This window comes from Pinus tabuliformis, chromosome 1_2 (genome assembly GCF_031772625.1).
Source record: "Pinus tabuliformis cultivar Carrire ecotype Pingquan chromosome 1_2, CPIR1, whole genome shotgun sequence".
Lineage (NCBI taxonomy): Eukaryota > Viridiplantae > Streptophyta > Pinopsida > Pinales > Pinaceae > Pinus > Pinus tabuliformis.
In genome coordinates this window covers 1,065,089,559-1,065,115,241 of record NC_142298.1, presented here as the reverse complement: position 1 = coordinate 1,065,115,241, position 25,683 = coordinate 1,065,089,559, and the positions used below count along the sequence as shown (strand labels likewise).

At 30.4% G+C, this 25,683-nt stretch overlaps 1 pseudogene; it reads right to left on the bottom strand.

Annotated features, from left to right (window-relative positions):
• Positions 1-1,003: 1,003 nt before the first annotated feature.
• LOC149209813 (protein STRICTOSIDINE SYNTHASE-LIKE 6-like) overlaps positions 1,004-25,683 on the bottom strand; it is a 50,749-nt pseudogene continuing 26,069 nt past the window's right edge.

The window sequence follows — 25,683 nt, the reverse complement described above, 5'->3', positions numbered from 1 at the left end:
TTGATTCTCTTCTCTATCCTCCCTTTGTCCTATTTAAAGGACTCATTCTTGACTTCATTCTTATATTCTCATGATGGTAGCATTCCACCTCACAAATTAACTCGTTTGATAATTTAAATCCTACTTTGATTTTCCATCTGAAAATCCAAGTTTTATATCTCGTTGGCCCCTCGATGCTTAACCTGATATTCCCATATGACTATGGTACAGAACCAAGTGAAAATTTCTAAGGGTTCTTAACTATATCTATCCCACCAGCCACATTCCCACATTATAATCTAATTACTAGAAATGCACTTTCTCATGTGATACAAATTTATGGAAGTTCTAGGTATTGCAACTTCTCCCAAGGCCTAGATATCTCTAGATCTTTTTTGGCTATTCTATTGAATATTATATCCAACCATTGGACCCAAATATCCCTTCTACTATTAACTGAGTGATTCGAAAGGATCTAGATATGTTCTAGTTGTACCAACCCACAATTGTGTGAGAAAGGATCGAGATATGTTCTAGATGTACCACCCCACAATTCTGTGAGATGTGTGTTATGAATGTCGCATGTGGAGGGTCCACTCAAAATGTCGTTGAAGCCTAGATTTGTTTAGGCCATGATGACTAGACATGAATATAAATGATCCGGTATTCGCAAGTTCACACGTCTTCTATCGTTTCCAAGAGAAAGGATCACTTCAAGCTTGGACGCATATTTGACTACATTGTCCGTCCCTCTATGGATACAACTTCACTTAAACCTTATTCACTAGTTTTAGAGTTTGAATGTTAATACATTATGGATCACAGAAGCTTGAATACAGTAACAAATTAATTTTCAAGGATATATGCTCACTAGGTTTTCAATTTGGCTCACTTAGGTGGGACACTCATCTTGACTAGAAAGTCACACCCAGACATAGTTTTAATTGTAATCGCATGTTTTATGGTCATATTTGTGTGAGTTATTTGTGTAAACTCCCTTTCTCCCAAAGGTTCATTACTTCCACTACTTCAATCCTATATTCCTCTTCAATCCTATATTTATTTGATTTTTCGAATTTAGATCGGAGTACAGCGCAATCATATTTCCCATCTCATTCACATCCGAAACACCTGGTTTATTAATTATAGCGTCGATGACTACACCTGGGACCAATCTCACCATCAGAGCCAACATGTGCCCCACATATGGGAACTTTGTTGTAATTGTCCAGGATAAGGTTCGGTTCTATGAAAGACTCGCCCATTTTAATATCATATATCAAGGAATAGAGAGTTACGAGTTGTATACCTTATGTAATGTAAGCATTAGTTATGTTACTGTCAATAACAATGACAAAATGGAACTCTGATCTAGAAGGTGTCATTCCCGTCATAATGGATGTTATCTGGAAGTCTAGCGAGATTTTTAATGAAATATTCGAAGGTGCCCTTATTTGGCCCCTCTAACCAGTACTTCTCGCAACGATACCTGTAATAAAAAAGCAAAGCACTGCTCAATTTTACCACATGATCTACATCATTCCTTATAGAAAACATTACTGAATGAGAGATTGAATGGAAGGCATACAATGAAGTTTCACAAAAGATGAAGAAGTCTTGTTTGGCAGAGAGGGCCACTCCCTTGAGGAAACAAATATCTTTGAGTAGAACGCTCATTGTCTTGGTGGCAACCTCATATTTCAGAAATCGGCCATGTAGTCAGAACTCAAAGATATCTAATAAGTGGTCATGAAATCCATGTTTATATGTTGCATCAGTGAAATAAATTTCCCCTTCTCTGCTTGCATTCACTCCATCTGCAAATCTTTAGTGATATAACCATGGAATGTAGTTATGATTACTTGAAGCATTCCTTATGTTGGTCTATGTTTATTGATTTGTACCTAAAGTGATTCATATATATATATATATATATATATATATAGATAGATATATATATATATATATATATATATATATATATATATATATATATATATATATATAACAGAATATCTAGGATTTTAAAATAAAATTTTGAAAATTTTTAATAATCATGATGCTCAAAAACATTACTTGAACTTCAATCCATTTTCTTCGTTTATCACAATCGCCACATGGCCTTCTATCACATTTAGCAAACCCTCAGAAACATAATGAAAATTGGTACAATGTTGAGAAAAGGAAACATAATGAAAATTGGTACAAAGTTGAGAAAAGGAAATGGTGATGGGAAACTTCCTTTGTCTCAAAGCTTTATCACCTCCGCTACTTGTGCATTCTAGTATTCAAATTTTAGCATGATGACTAAATGTGGATATCCACATCCACGTTGAGATGACGGATTATCAATAAACATGGAATTATGCTTCAACAACATCATCTCCACAACAAATTCACAATTGATACTATTGTTTTCAGCTAATTGTCTAGCCTTTAAAAATTTCTTAAGCTACAGGGCAAACCAAAAGTTTGTTGATATTGCATTCCATTGCTAATCAAATGGAGATGAGCACATTAACAATGGATATTGTTTTTCTTAGCAAATTATCCAACCTTTAAACCGTTCTTAAGTTACAAGGAAAGTCAAAACTTTGTTGATGTTGGATTCCATTATTAATGAAATGAAGATGAGAAAATTAACGGTGGATACTATTTCTTCCAGCAAATTGTTTAGCCTTTTAACAATTATTTAAGTTACAAGGAAAATCAAAATTTTGTAGAAATGGAGATGAGCAAATTAACGGTGGATACTATTTTTTCCATCAAATTGTTTAGCCTTTAAACAAATCTTTAAGTTACAAGGCAAATCAATTTTTTTTTTATATAAAGTTCAATTAAATGTGTTGCAAAAATTACTTTTGGTAATAACTTAGGGAAAGTTTAAAAAAAAAAATTCCAAAAGATAAAAAAGAATAGCCATAAATTGAAAAACACACCCGTTTACAATGTCTCTGAGAAATGAATTGTTCACTAAACCATTAGAGCTAAGATCCTTTGACTTTTATAAGGATGACATGGATGGGCTTTGATCCACATATGTGTGCATGGGTCACAAAACTATTTAATATGATGAATTTGTAATGTCCCTTAATGATAAATAATAAATAAATAATAAATAATGCAATATAATATTAAAATACAAGAAAATAAATAATAAACAATAAATAAAAAATAGTAATAGTAAATAAATAATAAATAACAATACTAAAGCTCTAAATAACTATAAATAAAAATAAATAGAAAAATAGTAAAAATAAGTAAAGCTATAAAAGTCAGTAAAGCTATCAAAAAGTAAAAACAAAATAAATAAAACAAGAAAGCAATAAATTTTCATGTGGACACATGGAGTGTGTGCATGTGGTTCCCCTTCCAATGTTTGTTATATTTAATAGATGGTGAGGAAGATGAGAGCCATTCCATCATCCATTCTCTTGGGAGAATGGTGTTCTAAGACAAAGGATTCCCTGGCAGTAGTACGTTGATTGAGGGCTCAGGGGTGGCCAATTGTAGCAAGATTTTGTGCAATTGACCCTACGGTTGGGTGGAGGGTCATCCCCAAGACTTTGTTGCAGTTAGCAAAATTCAACTAACGTTCAACTCTGAAATCATAAGTGACAAACATCATCGCCGCAGGTAAGTTGTCTCTAATTAATTTTTTTAATTTAATGTTAATTAGTTGATAAATTGCATGTTGATTATAAATTGCATGATTAATCTAATTAATTACATGTTTTTATTTCGAGGCTGCTACATATGGTATCAGAGTCTAGGTTCAACTCTTAGAGCCTATAGACATTTTAATGTAGAAAACTTCGATCTAAATGATTTAACGAAAAAAAAAATCATAGTCACATCGTAATGATTCTATCCACTTAAAAGGGAATATTACAGTCACAATATATATACCCAGAAGAGAGTTTGAATGCTATAACCTGTTGCAAGGAAAGCGAAGACTGTCGGCTTTCATTGAATTCTGGCACATTCAACCGAGGGAATAATTGTTTGCTTTTTAATATCTAGGAAATTGTTTGGTTGAGAATCTTCATAATATCTAAATAATATTCAACTCGTTTCATTCTTTTTTTGTGAATCTAGCTGGTTTTTGGGTTGGTTTTTGAGAGGAAAGGTTTTAAAGAAAAACTGGATCATTGTAAAATTAACTAAAGGATAAAATGGAACTCTAATTTTTGATATGATTTCTATAATTCTAACTGGATTTAGACAAAGCGGAACTCTAATTTTCAATATAATTTCTATAATTCTTTCTGGATTTAGAGCTGTTTTTACCTTGGAAAAACAGGACGATATGAGTCACCCTTGTCCCACAAGTTTGGGTCAATAACCTTAATTTCTGGGAATCGACTTAAATGTTGACAATGCAGCATTTTTAATATTCAGGGAATGTGCAGAGCAATTTGTAGAGATCTCTTCAGCTTGTCAATACTTTCGACTTACTGGAAATTGACCTAGATTCAGGGTAAACTAGCATTTGTCCAACTTTTTTGAATCAGTTGACGTTTTGGTTTTCGATATACTGCAATAATCCATCTGATAAATTTAGGTTTATTTTTAAAGTTAGAAATCTAGTATCGTTCCTTGAATTTGCCTTCGCATAAAATCCACCGATGGGTATCGGTTTAAATTTATGGTGTTTCTCTGCCGTTCATTTTACTCATTTGACCCGTGTGTGCATATTTTGTTGCATTTGAATGGCTTTGTCAATTATTTTCTGTTTGAATTGATGCCTCTTTGGACCCGATTCACTTCATTATGCGTGGATAATATCAAATTCTTATATGTTCGATTGTGTCTTTGGCTACATGATCAATTCAATGTGTGTGGGAGGACAGTATAACTAACTGCGCTACACTCATATTTCAGATCGTATGTGCTATTAGCAGTTCATAATAATATTTTTGGCATCTGATCAGACCTACGCAACTTAAAATTAAAGAAAATTTGTAACTGAATAATCCTTACCTTATGCAGCCCTAACTCTCACATTAACAAAAGAAAATATAAAGGAAAAATAGCTACTCCAAAAATATAGGATACCTCTTCTACGCAGAAATATAGACTACCTCTTCTAGGGAGAAGACAAAATGACAGGCTTTTGCTATGCCAAAATTGCTAGTAAAATCCTTTTCTGAATATTGTTTCTCCTGGACGCTTCTATACCGCGGCTGTTAGCGATTGTTGTTTCTAACTATTCTTTCTCTCGGACGCTTCTACAATTTTCTGAATTGAGCCTTCACTAGCGTAGAGGCACCTGTCCAGGCAAATAATAAAGAAAACTGCATGTTTTGGGAATTGCCTTATGAGATCATCTCTTTGTTCTATAAATAGCAAACATCTTTTGCGTAAAGAGTGTGGCCCCAGTGCTTATAACGGAACCAAGGAGCTAACCCTTAATATGGTGAGTATTCCTGAGCTTCAAAAGTACGGTAAGAGCCCCGACTAATTATCCCCAAGCCAAATAAAACATAACTTCAACGGCCATCATAATAATGCAAGAACTCACTCTGAGTTGAAATCTCTACCTCAGGTCCAATATGATGCTGCCTTATTAACCCAATTTATGGCTGCTGGGTGTTGATGGGCGCGTGGCATTACGAAGTTATGTAGAAATTAAAATAAAAAGTACGAATAAGGAAGTTTAAATCTCTAACGCATGTTTACCATGATGTTGGCTTATTAACCCAATATTATGGCTTTTGAAATATTGATGGGCACGTGAGATTATCAAGATATATCTAAGATTAAAATTAAAAGCATGAAATTTTGCGTAGGTTGTTGATAGATGTTTGACTGGTTTGTAAAGAATGAGTTAAGAGTGTCCTACATTAGAAGTAAATATAGTTGGGACATTTGATTATTGTTTATGAAGATGCTTATGTGAATTACATGAATCACTTATGGGGTTGTCGAAATTACTTTTATATTTACGATATTTTTTAGTTGTTTGAGAAGATGTATGAAGAGTAGGTTTCTTATATGAATGACTTATTTAAGAAGATGAATGAAGAATAGGTTCCCTATATGAATGACTCATTTAAGGGTGTTTAAATCCTCTTTTAAGGTTTCATTTTTAGCTTACTCTTAATGCTAAATGTTATGGCTAGGTTCAAAGGATGACATGTTTTGGGCCAAGTATATCCTATATGCATGTGGATCTTTTAATAGTGTTGTATTTATATCATGAATGAGCTATAAGCTATGGGGCTTGATATGTTAGGGGTGGTAAATATCCAATAAGGTTAATAATGGCATGCTAAAAGATACATTTTGTTTTCAAACTTATCCCTTTTTGCACTCTAATTAATAAATTCATTTGACATTAGAGAGGCCTGATGTAGATAACCTTCTATTTGGCATAAGTCTCCAGGAGGAAGATCATCTAGTTAACATTTAGAACTAGAGAGGCAAGCCTCTAAACACAAGGAGGACGTGATTTGGAATAATGAGATTGAAGGGTTTCAAGAGGGGAAGAAGTTTTAATCCATTGTATAAGTAGATATAGTGGGAATAGATATATTGGAGGGCTGATAAAAGAGATGATGATCCTATAGAAGGGAAGTTTGGTTCATTGGAAAATCATTGATTATCTAGGATTCCCTTTTAGGTGTGCTTATGATCTGAGTTCTAAACGGAATGAAATAAAATGTAGGAAAGTAAATGGAATATACACAAAGAAATATAGCAGAGATTATAACAATATGGTGAAAAACCAACTTTTATTATTAAATGAAATAGTTGAATATTGTAGAACACAAAGTGGTTAGAATGGTGGTAGCTATCTCTGAACAAAGAGAGATGGAAGCTACACACATTCACAAGAGCTATTTCAAGAGGCCAAAAGAATTGAATTTCAACATCAAGAAAGATCCCTAGATATCCAAATCCCCAACCCCAGAAGATGGAATTCCAACATGTTGTAGGCCCAAAATAAAACTTTCGTAGTTTTATTCAGAAATCATTATTACCTTCCAACTCATGTTTTCCATGGTATAAATAATATAATATAATACTATAAAATTAGTGGTTATTGATAATTTATGGTTTAGGTATTGTAATAAATAAATTGGGATGAATGGAAAATAAATTGTGTGTTGAATAAATTGATGTAACTAATTGCATATTCTAAAATCACGGTATATTCTAGATTTATTTTAGTTTTTGGCACATGAGTAAGTATAACATTGGAAGTGATGTAAAATTCAACCTGATTAAAATGTGTGGTGAACTAATTAGGATTGGTTACTTAGCTAAGATAGATACTCTTATGGAGCATCTAAATCATGTTTTATTGTTTAAACTTTGTGATACATCTAAATTGTTCACTATGATTTATGTTTGTTTAATTAACTGTTATGATGTTGAGTATAATGTTACATGAGGTTTCATGATATAATGGTAGGAGGATAATGATGCACATGTGGTTCTTATAGTGATGATGTATCCTTATGATGATGATGATATGCATAGTAATTATGATGTTTTGTCGACGTATATTGACATATTCTTTTACTGCGTGATGATAGGTATTTAATGTTGAATACTCATGATGGATATGATATGCATAACGTGGCATAGCAATTATGATGCTATAATATGAGATTTATTGACATGTGGTTCATTTATTATGTGAAGTCATGATATGTCTTTGATGCAAATATGTTGATGTTATAACTTATGATGGTATTTCATGAGGTGAAGCATGTGATAGTTGCATACAAATTAATGACATGCATGAGCATGAAGTTCATTATTATTCATAATGTTGTGATTAACAATGATGGATGTTCTCATGATGACATGAAAGACTTGGCATGTGGACAATTTTCTATGATACTATGATTGTATGGCTAATGCATGTGTTGCATGTTGAGGTGTGATGATTGACATGACTCCACAAATGGACCGAGACGGCCGGTTTATTTGATGATCTCGTGCAAGCCCATACACACGAGGGAGAATAAGTAACACCATATGGGCTGGGGACAAACTCAATCAACACTACATATGCCAGTGGTTCCTTTGTCTTGTATAGCTCTTGATGGATAGCTCTTGAGGGCTATGGGACCATCTTGAGGAGGCCAAGTGCCTGATATTGAAGGCTAGGTGCCTAGTATTGTATTGCGATGCCAAAGTCTGGTGGGGGTGTAAGGAATTCGATGCCTGGGGTTGTGTGCTTTAGTGAGTTGTGGAGGGAGTGGGCCAACCCTGCAAGATGCCCGGAGACATTGAACACTATACCCGACGCCTGCCTTGGGGCAGATGAGGTCTGAGTCGGGCGCGAGCCTTGGGGCCATCCCTGGACTAGGATACAGACCGGGGAGGCTTATGCCTGGTTCCGAAAGTGGGAAAAAGGACACAGATTCCTTGGGATTTCCCAGGTGTTGTGAAACTTTCGATGCCTGCTGGTTATACTAGTTTAGCAAAGGGTGTCGGCGAACATGAAGTAATAAATAACAAAATAAAATGTTAAATCATTCAACTTAACTTCGGAACGAAGTTCCTTAAAGCGGGGGAGTATGTAATGTCCCTTAATAATAAATAATAAATAATAATAATAATAATAATAATAATAATAATAATAATAATAAATAATAAATAATACAATACAATATTAAAATACAAGAAAATAAATAATAAACAATAAATAATAATAGTAATAGTAAATAAATAATAAATAATAATAAAATAATAAATAATAATACTAAATCTTTAAATAAATATAAATAAAAATAAACAGAAAAATAGTAAAAGTCAGTAAAGCTATAAAAGCAGTAAAAATCAGTAAAGCTTTCAAAAAGTAAAATCAAAAGAAATAAAACAAGAAAGCAGTAAAGTTGCATGTGGACACATGGAGTGTGTGCATGTGGTTCCCCTTCCAATGTTTGCTCTATTTAATAGATGGTGAGGAAGATGAGAGGCATTCCATCAGTCCTTGGCAGTAGTACGTTGATTAAGGGCTCGGGGGTGGCTAGTTGTAGCAAGATTTTGTGCAATTGAGCCTACGATTGGGTGGAGAGTCATCCCCAAGACTTTGTTGCAGTTAGAAGAATTCAACTAGTGTTCAACCCTCACATCATAAGTGAGAAACATCATCACCACAGGTAAGTTGTCTCTACTCATTTTTTTTAATTTAATGTTAATTAGTTGATAAATTGCGTGTTGATTATAAATTGCATGATTAATCTAATGAATTACATGTTTTTATTTCGGGGTTGTTACAGAATTGTTCACTAAACCATTAGAGCTAATATCCTTCCACTTTTATAAGGATGACATGGGTGGGCTTTGATCCACATATGTGTGCATGGGTCAGAAAACTATTTAATATGATCTGTGCATGCAACCACACTTTCATTTTTATATAGAATTATTAATTAAATTAAATTGTAAAAATTTTGTCAACCTACAACTAAATATGAGAGAAACATGTAATTTCTCAGTAACAATGTGGAATTGACATATATAGTTTTAAAATTTAAATTAAAAAATAAAAATTCAATTAATAAGAAAACAAAAGCTCTTAAACAACATATTTAAAAAAAACAAAAACTTAAAATAATTAAACTATATATTTAAAATTCTAAAAAATAAAACTAAAAATATTTTTTTCCCAAAAAATTCCCAAATAATCTTTATATAATATATTTTCTATTAGAAATAGGGAATTTTATATTTAGTGATTTATTTAAGTAATTTAAAAATATCATTTAATTTTTATTATATCTATATATCTATATATATATATATATATATATATATATATATATATATATATATTTATTTATTTGTTTTTTCAATTAAACCTATTTATAAATCAATATTATTTTTTCTTTTCCCTTTCATATTTCTCTAACACCCAACCCCACCCTTACTCTATATTGATTGATAATCATTATTAATATTGCTAATTAAGATATTAATATTTTAAGTAATATTTATAAATAGTAATGATAATATTAATAATGGTTATCAATCAATATAGAGTAGGGGTGGGCCCACGGGGCTTTGGATTGACGGTGAATGGGTGCGCTGTTAAGGCACTCCTTGTGGTAGGTCACCGGTTCAAATCCCTCGTGGGTACTTAGGTTAGTCTTAACTAGAAAAAAAAAATATAGAGTAGGGGCGGGGTTGGATGTGAGGGAGGGATTGAGAGAGAAAGATTGGAAAGGAGAGGGAAGAAGGTGGAGAGAAAGGGCAGGAGAGTGAGTGGAAATATAGAGAGAAATATATAGGGAGAAAGAGAGGTAAAGAGAGACAAAGGGGAAAGGGAGAGAGAGAGAAAAGGGGAAAGGATTTACTAACACACGGAAAGGAATATAGTGGGAGAAAGAGAGATATTGGGATGAGGGTGAGGAAAGTGAAGGGGGAGAGAGAGGGACAAGGAGAGGGAGAGCGGATGAGGGGCACGGTAGACAAGGAGAGCAGGGGAGGGGTGTAGGAGGGAAGAGGGAGAGAGAAGCAGAGAGGGAAACTTATCTATTGAAATAGACATCATTAGATTAACCACAAATGTTTGCTAAAGTAAATTAAGGTTTGTTTACATTTCTTTAACTTATTTTTGTCATATTTTAACAATCTCCACATTTATAACAATTTATTTAATACCTTTCCAAAATTCATTCATCATATCTTGAACCATTCCCCCTTACCGAATGAGAAATATAGTGCGAAAGTGACTGCAAGGGGAATGAGAATATTAATTAAAATGGATTATCTCGTAATACTTAATTTGATGCAATAGATTTGTTTGATTACATTTTAATTTAAAAATCCAAATAATCTAAATAAATTGGATTTTACTTTTAGTTCATATTTTAATTGATTATTATTTATTGTAATTTATATAAATTTGGTACTCTAGGCTTACATGTCAGAACCAATTTCTTTGATAAAATAATAAACTAAATTTTTCTTCCACGTTGACATACCACCATGTGTTTTTATGATTTCAATGTTAGGATCATTGTTCTTTTAATATTTAAAAATTAGTTTCTTTTAAATGTAATTCTATATTATTTTTTATATTGTTGGTTATGGTGAAATTTTAATATATTGAAAACTAAAGTTGTAATGGTATTCTATTTCATTTCTTTGTCTTTATTTTTTTGAGAATGCATATCACAATTTAGTTCCATAGCTAATATTTATAGCTTTCTTAAAATTCTTTTATTTTCTTTTTTATTTAATTTATTTATAGATAATGGAACTTTCTACTGTTAAAGGTGAAAATATGGATGTGCATATTAAGTTTTTTTTTTTTTTTTTAATATTTATCTTTTTTTTTTTTAATCTATAGCATTTTATCTTGAAATTTAGTAGGCATTTCTTATAATTTTATAAATATGTAGTGTAAATATATTTTTCTTGTACCACAAAATGAGAATGGTGTAAAAGTATTAATTATTAAATAAGTTTTATCATTTATTATTTATAAATTATATTAAAGAAGGTGAAGGATTGAATATCTATAGAAATTGAAACTATTAAATATTAAATGAGGATCTATTATTAATTTTAAAATCGAATTCCAGAGAAAATATAAATTATTAAATATTAAATACTGATTAAAATTGATGTTTTATTTTATATGGTTGGAGAAAACAAAAACTTGTGTTCTTGTTCATTCAAATATGTTGTGAGTGCTCTCTAGCTTTTTTTCTTTGATATTGATAAATATATTTAAAATAAAAATAAAAAATGTAGATTTAATAATTACAAACATTTTAAAGCTTTTATTCAATCCATATATAAAAAAATAATAATTTAATATTTAAATTGTATTCAAACATTTTATAACATATGAAACATGATATTTACCATCCATATATAGATATATATTTTAAATTTTGATTTAATATTTTAAGTTTATTCAAACATTTTATATCTTATTGTTTAGGACTTTTTTAAATATATTAAATAAGATATTATAGACAGCCTAAAATATAATTTTTATTTTAATTGTAATTTAGATTTTAACATCCTAATTTAAGGGAAGGAACATAGATCATCAAGTCCCACTAGCATAGCCAGTTGAGGATAGGCCTTGTCAGCAAGCAAATCTAGGATCAAACCTCATGGGGGTGGTTGTGCCCTGTGCTATCGAGAGGAGACATGATAAAAAATCCATTCAAATTTCAACAGTTTTTTCCTGATTATGAGTCATGTTATTAACTCGAAACGTCGAAACTCGGAAGAGACATGCTAAAAAATCCATTCAAATTTAAAGAGTTTTTTCGTGATGACTCAGAGGAGACATCCTAAAAAATCCATTCAAATTTTGAGAGTTTTTTCTTGATGATGAGTCATGTTATTGACTCAAAACGTCAAAACTAGGAGGAGACATGCTAAAAAAATCCATTCAAATTTTGAGAGTTTTTTCCTAATGATGAGTCATGGTATTGACTCGAAACATCGAAACTCAAAAATGAATACTGTGGATGCTCCGAGATCTCAAAACTCTTGAAATCCTCACAACATAAATCTCCAAAGTCTCCATTATTCAAATTTCCCAATGATCATTTTGATTAATCTGCGTGCCCTGGAATTTACAAAATTCCATGCTCTTGTGGATATTTTTATATTGGCCAAATTGGTAGATCCGTTGAAGTTAGGCTGAAAAAAGAACACAACCAATATGTATCATTTTCAAAATTAGCCTTTGTTGAATATTCTTATAAATCCAACCACCACATATTCTTTTGCCAAGATAAAACCCTTGCCACATGCTTCCTTCCATTCCACCCAGATCATCCATTAAGGACTCAAAATCAAATCTATATAACTTTAATCATAAAGATGGATACAAGTTAAACCATTCAAAGAAATTGAACTCCTCTGCTATGTACCTTGTGCTTGCAAGGATTGCCATGGTTATGAGATATTTATGTTAATGTAACTTTATTCTTACTTTTAACCTTCTCTTACATTTTTTAGAAGATATCTAAAAACTCAAATTTTTATTGTATTTTATTTTCCCGATATTTGGCTTGATTTTTGTCTTCCACATTACCTCCTCCTATCACCGTTCCTTTGCACCTCTTAGTGCAATTGCTAATTTATTCTAATGGTACTGATGTTGCACTGGTCGTTGCATTTGTAGGGTCATGTTGTGTAGAAAATGATAAGCATCATTGCATTCAATATATGTAGGATGTAAATATTTCTCTTTCGTGTACCTCACACCTTTACTAATATCTTCCAACGATAGATTAAAAGACGTCACGATGGAAAACGACTCAAAATCATGACTTTAACTCTTAGGCAAAAGCTTATGATTGAATAGGAATAAAAATATACCCATATTTTCATATATATTTTTTCAAATTCTATTTATGTGCAATGTTAGCCCTCACAATTTTGTTCATGAATTTTTGCAGTTGTTGTTAAATGTTCATGATTAAGCATGTTAACCATGAACATTTACTTAACAAAAACTACACAAATTCATGAACTATATATATATATATATATATATATATATATATCAAAATTCTATTGAACTATATTCTTCTTCTTGAAAGCAAATCTTACTATTGTGGATATTTGGACATATTATTTTTCACTGTGTAGTTTTCATATATAACACTTAGTGCTCCTTATCTTTATAATCAAAAGCTAATAGAAGTTATTAGTTTGAAATGACATTTTACAACCTAGTATAAAAGGAAAGAGTGATTTAGTCACTGAATATGGGTTTGCCTTAAATCTTTCTAACCTTCAATTTTTTTAGTTAATAAGACAATAAATTATGCACGAACAAATAAAATACAATTAATCTTAAGACAATGACTCATCATAATCCTATGGTGAAATTTTTATGGATTCACTCAACCCTACTCGTAGGGTGGAAGTTTACTTTAAGCCGTGGAAAGGTATTCTAACCCTGAACTCATCTTCAATGCACATCAATATTAATATATGTTACTCTCCTATTTGCTGGTAAGGTTTATTTGCTCTAATCCCGAACTCATCTGCAATGCACATCAATATTAATATATGTTACTCGTTCTATTTTCTCGTAAGGTTTATAGGGATTTATGGTTTTCGTCCATTACAATTCAACTTAAATTGAATTTTTTTATCTCTTACCTATTATTTTTCTTTTAAAATTTTAGTCAACGATGGGAAAGATCCGTAAGGAACTTTGGAAATGAAAAGGCTCCATAGATTAGTGTTTCTTATTCTTTGAAACCTCAAAAATATTAGCAGTGTACTACTCATAAAGAGAAAACAAACAGATTAAACATATCTCAGTTCACATAACAATCATGTATATATAACTAACGTTAACCAAACCTTGTGTGTGTCTTGTATGTCCAAAGTTTGTGCAATTGTCCTCCATGTTGTCTCTTTTTGAATATTCATACTTTTCTCTTTTAAATGTTAACAAACAACAATGTGAGTGATCATGTGTTGTAGGGTTAAAGAGAACGTCCCTTTAAATAATGAATATAATCACAATCATTCTATAAGAACGTGAAGCTCATTGTTTGGTGGAATAAATTATTAGAAGTAATGCTTCCATTTCATGTGTAGGTTTCATTGTGAGTCCCTATGTGTCAGTCTAGCAACGTAGTAGATTTGGAATGCAGCTACATGTCAACTGATTAGTGTTGTCTAGAAACAAAAATCCGACCGCTGGAACAATAGAGGTGAGAATTCCACTGCGAGTGCGTAATTGTTGTCCAGTGGCTACCAAAGATAAATCCATTCCTTTAATGCAGTAATAATTTTGAGGAGTCCTGACTTTTAGATATGAAAAATAGGATGGATCGAAAGGCCAGTAGTTGGGAAGTGAGAGGACTGTTTGTCTGCAATAATAGCTTGTTGCCAACATCTGTGGGCAAGCCAATTAGTGTTAAATTTATTCCAAAAGAGTCCACAAAATCAATTTGAAAGGGTCTCTATTGTAATGATTTCATAGGTACAGAGGTCAATTGTTGTTGTGTGTTTATTAGTGTGTCACGTATGTGATGTTTGCAGTTTTATATTATGTTATTGTAGCAATGTAATGTGAAAAATCAAATAAAGAACCAATTATAGGACAAGTTAACATTTTTCAAATTGGTGGTTCTTGATGGCTATGGTGACACAAGAACATATCACTAAGTTGATTATGTATAATCTGTTATACGCTGGTGATGTCATGTGGATCTAGGGACATCATCTTACAAGTTAATTTGATTATGGTTTTAAGAGATCATCTTGTCAAATTGACTTCTGCAGACATTTAGTACCCAAAAATCCGTCCTCGATAATTGGGGAATACAGTGGAAAACCATGTGTTCAAAAGATGGATCTATGTCCATAGGATGGTTCAGTATCGAGACTAACTCGTTGTGCTTTGGGATGTCGAGAAACGTCAATTTTGTAAAGTATATCAAAGATGGTATGAAGCGGTTATGTTTTAAATGGAGGCCAAGTTACAACTTGAAGATGTCGTGATGAAGAAAGAGCAGTGTTTGCAAGATTCCAGAGTGGATGTAAGTGATGATGAAGACTAGTTAAACAAATATCGTATTTTTATTATCATATGTTTTTTTAATGTTTTCCATGTAAGCATTAAAGGAGGGTGTTGGAAGTAATGCTCCCATGTCATGTGTAGGTGTCGTTGTGAGTCCCTAGGTGTCAGTCTAGAAGGTGTTGATTCCTATGTAATGAGTTGGAGACATATAATGATCAATATGAATATAAAGCTTGATTTGTTCTGTACAATCAATTGCTCTATGATCTCTCTCAATTTTCTATCATAAACATGGGAATTTAATGTACATCTTTACTTTGTACTCACTTTTCTTCCCTAAGTTAAAGGTTGACTTCGCATTGTGGAATCTGTGATATTGTGTAAGCTGAAGCGCCTAGACTTCTTTTACTATGTTGGATTTTAGCATCCTCATTTTAATTGCATGAGTGATATGTAAGGTTTGACACTTCACTTTTCCTTTATTATTTTCTTGGTTAGGGCTTCTGTGTTACAAGAGCGCACTCTTCTCCATATTGTTTTCCTTTAAGTTAAAAAGTAATTATATATTTTTGTTTTTCATCTTCTGTATGGATCACTTTGTAGTTTGGTTTGTTGGCTTACGATTCAACCATTTAACTTTTATCGTGTACTTAAATCTGTAGAGGAGTAGCAAAGTTCTAAGATGCAAATTTATCAATGCAAATATACTAGCACAACAAAATTTACCAATGTGGTTGATATATGCCAATAGACATATATGAATAATACACAACCACATTTTCGAACGTCGATAGGTTATATCAACCAGATTAATAATTATTATGTGTATTTCTTTAAAAACCAACTATTTATGATTATTAATAACTATATAAATAATAACGACCATATTCTTAAATATTTATATATTTATTATTATTATTTAATATAATAATAATAATATTATTAGTAATATTAATTAATAATAATAAATAACTGATAACAATATTATAATATATTTTATTATTATATTATTATAATAATTGTATAATAACTATTGTAGTATATTATATTGTTTTGTTATAATAATAATAATAATATAATATAATTATTATTATATTATTGTAATAATAATATTATAGTATTAACAATAATAATCTTAATAACAATAATTATTTTAGTAAATGTGGATTGATATACCCATAAGGCTTCATTTCTATGTATGACCAAAACTATTGGTAAATATATAATAAAAATAATATTATTAATAATAACAATAATAATAATATTTATTTAATTAAATATTGGTAAAGAATAATAATATAAATATTAATAAATTAAATAATAATAATTATTATTAATTCATTTTTATATAATAATAATTAATAATGTAATTAATTAATAATAATAATTAATTCTTTGTCACAATGTGACGTTGGTTCGTGGTGAAACGTTGTTGACCATGGTTGAATTTCATATGGAGACAATCTTTGTCACACAGAAACATTTGAGCATGCTTGAACCTGGTTGACTATAATTCAGCATGTTTGATCCAAAGGAATAAGAAACCATTGGGATTAATACTAAAAACCCATGATTGACCATGGTTGACCATGTTTGATTCTATAAAACATGCTTGACCATAATCAATAAAGCCAAGGGATTTATATTTTAAACCCAAGGGAATAATAAACCTAAGGGATACCAATTATAAACCCAAGGGATATAAACCCTAACATCAATATTATAAACCCTAAAATAAACATGGTTGACCATGGTTGATTTCCATAGAGAGACAATCCTAGTCACAATCCGACATTGGACCATGGTTAACCATGGTTGACCATGATCAATTTTCATATTGAGAAAATATTTGTTAGAACACAACATTATACCATGGTTGACCATGGTTGATTTCCATATCCAACCTTGTTTGGGCATGGTTGAACATGGTTGGTTATGGTTGACCATGGTTGAAAATGATTAATATTATAAACTCAATTCATCGATATTATAAACTGAAGGGATTAATATTAAAACCCAAGGGATTATGAACCCAAGGGAATAATATTAAACCCAAGAGACTAATATTATAAACCCAACATATATAACCGCTAAGGTAAATATTATAAACACTAAAATAAACATGATTGACCATCATTGATTTTCATATTGAGATAATCCTTATCATAATTCAATGTTGGACCATGGTTGACCATGGTTTACATCATACTAAACCATGGTTTAGCGGGGAATAATAATAATCCCAAGCGATTGATATTATAAACCCAAAGGAACAATAAACCCACAGGATTAATACTAAAACCCCAAGGGTTGATTTCCATATAGAGACAATCCTTGTCACAATGCAACATTGGACCATTGTTAACCATGGTTGACGATGATTGATTTTCATATCAAAACAATCTTTGTCATAACACAATGTTGGACCATGGCTGAGCGTGGTTGATTTCCATATCCATATGGCTTGACCATGGTTGAACATGGTTGGCTATTATTGATCATGGTTTACCATGATTAATATTTATAAACCCAATCAATTGATATTATAAATCCAAGGGACTAATATGATAAACCCAACGTATATAAACCCTAATATAAATATTATAAACACTAAAATAAACATGATTGACAACGATTGTTTTTCATATTGAGACAATCCTTATCACAATGCCAATTTGGACCATGGTTAACCATGGTTACTTTCTATATCTAGACAATATTTTCCACAATGTGATGTTGGACTATGGTTGATCATGGTTGATTTTCATATTGAGACAATCCTTATCACAATGCCATGTTGGACCATGGTTGACAACAGTTAATTTTCATATCCAGACAATCTTTGTCACAATGCGACATTGGAACATGCTTGATCGTGGTTGATTTTCATATTGAGCCATTTTTTCTTGAAACGCAACATTCAAACATGTTTGACCATGATAGACCATGGCTGACCATGTTTGATTATATAAAACATGTTTGACCATCATCAACCATGGCTGACCATGATTGTTTATGATTTTCCTTGACATTTATATGGAGACAATTTTTGTCATAATGTGAGATCCAAGCATGATTGACCATGGTTGACCATGATTGATATCATAAACCCATGTTAATAAAAAACCTAAGGGATTGATATTAGGAACCCAAGGGAAACATAAACCACTGGAATTAATATTAAAACCCCAAGGGAATATGAACCGAAGGGAATAATATTAAAACCAAGGGACTAATATTATAAACACAACATTGGTAAACCCTAATATAAATATTACAAATACTAAAATAAACATGGTTTATTTTCATGGTGAGACAATCCTTGTCACAATGCAACATTAAAGCATGGTTGATCATGGTTGGCTATAATTGGCAATGGTTTGCCATGATTGATATTATAAACCTAAGAGAATAATAAACCCAAGGGATTGATATTATAAAATCAAAGGAATAATAAACCCAAGAGATTAATACTAAAACCCCAAGGGATTTTGAACCCAATGGAATAATAGTAAACCCAAGGGATTAATATTATAAACCCAGGGTATAAAAACCATTAGATAAATATTAAAAATACTAAAATAAACATGGTTGAGCATGGGTAATTTTCATATTAAGACAATCCTTGTGACAATGCAATGTTGAACCATGGTTGATCATGGTCAAACATAGTAGTTTATTGTTGACCATTGTTCAATAATATTAAACCCTAGGAATATGAACCCTTAGATCAATAAACCAAAAGGATTGATATTATAAACTCAAGGGAATAATAAACCTAAGGGATAAAAATTATAAACCCAATTCATATAAAACCTAACATGAGTATTATAAACGTTAAAAAAAACATGGTTGACCAAGGTTGATTTCCATATTAGATTAATGTATTGTGATATTCACATAATCATAAATAGTTGAACAAATATTTAACCCTTAATATTGGTGTTTTATAAAACCAAGTGATTGCAATCCCAAGGCATTAATATTATAAAACAAAATGATTAATAAATTCAAGGAATCTATAAACCCAATGAACTAATATTAAAAACCCAAACGATTAATAAACCTTAGGAATTAATATTTTAAGCTCAGGGGATTAGTAAAACCTAGGGATTAAATGATAAACCAAAGAAATTATTAATATTATAAACATGAAGAACTAAAAAACCCAATCATTTGACATTATAAACCCACAGAATGAATAAACCCAAGGGAAAAATATTAGAAACCCAAGGAATCAAAAATTGCAAGGGATAAATATTAAAAAAAAGGGATTAATAAATCTTAGGAATTAATATTTTAAGCCCAAAGGATTGATAAACCCACATGACTATGAATATTATAAACCCAAGGGATCAATAAACCCTAGGGATTGTTAATATTATAAACCCAACATGTTAATAAAGTGAAGGGGTAACATTGTAAACCTAAGGGATTAATATTAAACCTTAATATTGGGGATTAATAAACCCAAGGGATTAAATGACAAACCCAAGGAATTTTTAATATTATAAACCCAAGGAAATATTAAAACCAACAAAATAATATTATAAACACAAAGGATTAATAAATCCAATCTATTAATAAGCTCGAGGAATCAATAAACCCAACAAACCAATATAAAAACTGAAGAGAGTAATAAACCCTAAGAATTAATATTTTAAACTGAAAGGATTAATAAAACAAAGGGATTATTAATATTATAAATCCAACGAACTAATAAATTCAACAGTTTAATATTATAAACCCAATGAATTATTGAACCCAAGGGATAAATATTCAAAACCTAAGGTATTGATAAGCATAAGGGATTGATATTACAAACACATGAGATTAATAAAGCCTAGGCATTAATATTCTAAAAGAAAAAGATTGATAAACTCATATGATTATTAATATTATAAACCCAAGAGATCAATAAACCTTAGAGATTATTAGTGTTATAAACCCAAAGAATGAAAAAACTAAAATGATAAACATTATAAACCTAACGGATTAAACCGTTAATATTGGGTTCTAATAAATTGAAGGGATTATTATTATTATAAATCCAAGGGATTATTAATATTATAAATAAAAGGGATGAATAAAACCAATGAATTTTTAATTTTATAAACCCAAGGCATTAATATTATAAAAAACAAATTATTAATAAACCCAAGCAATCAATAAACCCAAGGAACAAATAAACCCAACAAACTAATATTAAAAACCTAAACGATTAATAAACCCTAGAAATTGATATTTTAAAGTCAAGGGATTAATAAAACGAAGGGATAAAATGATAAACCAAAGGAATTATTAATATTATATAGTCAAAGAACAAATAAACCCAATTGTTTAATATTATAAACACAACAGAAAATACTATAAACCTAAGGGATCAAAAAATGCAAGGGATCAATATTAAAAATAGAAAGGATTGATATTTTAAAACCAATGGATTAATATTATAAATCCAAGTTGTTTAAACCCCACGATAAATATTATAATTGAAAATTAAATATCAATAACCATCCTTAACCATCGTTGATTTTCATATTGAGACAAAACAAACATGGTTTATTTTCATGGTGAGAAAATCCTTGTCACAATGCGACATTCAACCATGGTTGATCATGGTTGGCTATTATTGACAATGGTTGGCCATGATTGATATTATAAACCTAAGGAATAATAAACCCAACGGATTAATATTATAAAACCAAAGGAATAATAAACCCAACGGATTAATACTAAAACCCCAAGGGATTTTGAACCTAAGGGAATGATATTAAACCCAAGGGAGTAATATTATAAACCTAAGGTATAAAAACCCTTAGATAAATATTAAAAATACTAAAATAAACATTGTTGAGCATGGTTTATTTCCATATTGAGACAACCCTTCTCACAATGCAATGTTGGACCATGGTTGATCATGGTCCAACAAGATTGTATATTGTTGACCATTGTTGAATAATATTAAACCCTAGGAATATGAACCCTTAGATTAGTAAACCAAAAAGATTGATATTATAAACCCAAGGGAATAATAAACCTATGAGATAAAAATTATAAACCCAACGCATATAACCCTAACATGGTTATTGTAAACCCTAAAATAAAGATGGCTAACCATGGTTGATTTCCATATTAGATTAATCTATTGTGTTATTGACACAATCATAAATAGTTGGTTAAACCCAAGGAAATAGTAAACCCAAGGGAAATATGAAACCCAAAAAAATAATATTATAAACACAAAGGATTAACAAATCCAAGCGATTAATAAACCCGAGGAATATATAAACCCAACAAGACAATATAAAAACTGAAGATATTAATAAACCCTAAGAATTAATGTTTTAAACTCGAGGGATTAATAAACCAAAGGGATTACTAAAATTATAAACCCAAGGAACTACTAAATGCAACCGTTTAATATTATAAACCCAATGAATTATTGAACACAAGGGATAAATATTAAAAACCTAAGGGATTAAGAAGAACAAGGAATCGATATTACAAACACGAGGGATTCATAAAGCCTAAGAATTAATATTCTAAAAATAAAGGATTGATAAAATCGCATGATTATTAATATTATAAACCCAAGCGATCAATAAACATCAGAGATTGTTAGTGTTATAAACCCAAAGAATAAATAAAATAAATTGATCAACATTATAAACCTAACAGATTAAACCCTTAATATTGGAGTTTAATAAACCGATGGGATTATTATTATTATTATAAGTCGAAGGGATTATTAATATTATAAATAAAGGGGATGAATAAACCCAATGCATTTTTAAGTTTATAACACCAAGGCATTAATATTATAAAAAAATTGATTAATAAACCCAAGGAAAAAATAAACCCAAAAAACTAATATTAAAAACCTAAAATATTAATAAATCCTATAAATTAACAATTTAAAGTCAAGGGATTAATAAACCGAAGGGATAAAATGACAAACCAAATGAATTATTAGTATTATAAACTCAAATAACAAATAAACCCAGGGGTTTAATGATATAAACCCAAGAGAAAAATATTATAAGCCTAAGGGATCGAAAAATGCATGGGATCAATATTAAAAATAGAATGGATTGAGATTTTAACCCCAAAGAATTGATATTATAAATACAAGTTGTTTAAACCCCACGATAAATATTATAAATCGAAAAATAAATATCAGTGACCATCCTTAACCATTGTTGATTTTCATATTGAGACAATCTTTGTTTCAATGTGACATTGGACCATGGTTGACCATGATTCACCATGGTTGATTGTTTTCATCTCAAGACAATCTTCGTTATAATGCAACATTCGACAATGCTCACGACGATTGGTTTTAAAAATGAGAGAATATATGTCATTTTAAGTATTTTAGAACCCCTAAGCCCTAAATCCATGGCATCAATATTATAAACATAAATAATGCTATAACACAAAAAAAAAATAATAAACATAAACCACAACAAATATAAGAACCACATTGTAAACCATTAAGACATCAACACAGAAAATTAATATGAATACATTGATAATAATATACTATAAATCATTAAAACATGATAAATCATCATCACATTAATAATAACACATTTATATCATTACATTATAAACAATACATAAATTTTAAGCCATAAATACATTAATACCAATACAAGAATGTATTAATACTATAAATCTCAAGAATATTGATATAAACAGTAAGAACATGAAAACCCAACAATAATATTATAAACGTCAACAATATTTTCATTTATGAGAGACATGAACAAAGTGAAGGGACCCACACAAAAGACCAAAACAATTACAAATGCAAGAGAAAAAAATAAAATAGTAACAATGCCATTGGAGCAAAGGAACATAAATGCAAAAAACACATCTAAATTGCACACATTGGATTTAAAGTAGAACAACATAATAAGACATTTTAAGACTAGAGATATACAATTTTCTACATAACAAAAACAACGAGAAAATAAATTCAATTTCACCAACATTGAAACCATAGAAAGAACATTGAGTATTAACATATATTTTTTGTTTTTTTTTACATAAATAATTCTACTACAAAATTGAACTTGAAACATTCCATCAAAAGTCATCTATGGAATAACCTCTTCCAAAACAAAATTGAATCGATGACAAAAGCAACACCAATTCAAATCAATAGGATAATGATCACGATACTTAACACTTTCCAACCAATTCCTTCTTGTTCTCCTCCTAGACTCTCTCTCGTGCACATGTAACAAGTATTTTACATGTGCTTTCATTTCATCTAGCACACGAAGATGCTCATCCATAAAAGCAGGATGGAAGCTATGTTTTCTATCAAACTTGTTCCAAAGACACGAAAGAAACTTATCGCTCCATCAATATTGTGCATTGTTCTAGAATAATTGATGACATCATTATTGTCCATATTTTCATTTGAAAGACAAAAAAACAAAAGCAAAATTAATAAAGACACACACAAATAAATAAGCATAGACACACACACACAGATATATATATATATATATATATATATATATATATATATATATATATATATATATATATATATATATATATATATATATATATATATCTATATATATATATATATATATAACATAACACCTCATTTTTATTTATGTTTAAAAACTTAATCTTATATTGTTACATGAAATAAAACAATCTAGTGCTACATGAACCAAATGATATAAAAAAAATCTACAAATATAAGCCTCATTTCACAAAGCGATGGAAAAAACCATTGAAATAGAATAAAACCATGTCCAATATTCAAAAAATGAATATTGGCCATGGTGATGGCCAATATTCAAAACTTCCATTTTTTAATTTCATGATGTAATATGAATCAGCAATATTAATATCAACATGAACCATTTATAAAATTGATTTTGAATGATTGGTTCATATAACTCGTTGTGTATTTCTGAGTGCTCTATTGGAAAGAAAATAACAATAACATCTTAAAACAAATTAAGTAAATTGAACAACATGAAAAACGATGTAAACAACTTTCTCAAATATTAATATGAATATGATGAATCTATTAATCTCATAAATATATGAAAATGATTACTATATTAAAATTAAATCAAGAGGACAATAAAAGAAATTCAAAAAACATACTATAAACAAGGTCACAATGTTATTAGTTGTATGTCATATGTCAAGCCCCTATAATACTAGTGTAACCCCTTATTGTTATTAGTACAAGCCCCTTATTATATTTTTGTACCCATGTAGTCCCCATGTTGCTACTATTGTGCCCCATAGAAGCCCACTATTGTTATTATTGTGCCCTTACATTATTATTGTTATGCTGGCTCTGATTATATTATGACCCTTTAGACTCCTATATATAGAAAGGAGGTCTTGTCATTTTATCATCCAAGAGTTGTTCATTTGTGTAATGTAAAGGAGGTTGCCCCTCGAAGAGGCTTATTTCTAAGGCACCAATCTTTCTTTTCTATCTTTTTGTGAGCTGGTTTCATAAGATTTGGTATTAGAGCTTTTGATTCTAGGGTTTTTTCTGCTCCAAACAGGTTATCGTGGCATTTTCACTATAACGTGTTTTCTTGCGACGTTTGAGAAGCTAAAAAGAAAACCCATTTGAGAGGAAATCTCACTGAACCTTGGGTCCGAATTTCAGAGCTCGTTTCACTATATTTTCGGCAATATGATCTGAGGAAGTTATAGTATTTGAAAGCTCCAGAATTTCATCTAAAATAGGTCATCGTGGAATTTTTGCTATAACGTTTTCACTAAAAAGTTTTGGAAGCTAAAACAAAACCCCATTTGAGAATAAATCGGTTTGAACCTCAAGTCTGAATTTCAAATCTTGTCTGGCTATATTTTTGGATATATGATCTAAGGAAGTTAGGGTTTTTGCAAACTCCTGAATTACATCTTAAACATGTGACCTTGGCAAAATCATCATAACTTTCTCTCTGAGCATTAGATTGAAATTTCGTAAGAATTTACAGAAAGAGGATAGACTGTAGTTTTTTGTGTGTATTTTTCAGATCGAAGGATCAAAACAGTGACACTTAGCACGTCATACAAGTTTTCTATTCTGAAAAGGGGTATAATCATGTCATCTTGGGAGATTGTGCATAACTCTTTCTTGGAGAATCCAATTGCGATCAGACTGGTGGCATTGGAAAGAGGATGCAGAGTACTACTGTAGATCGTAACTTTAGAAT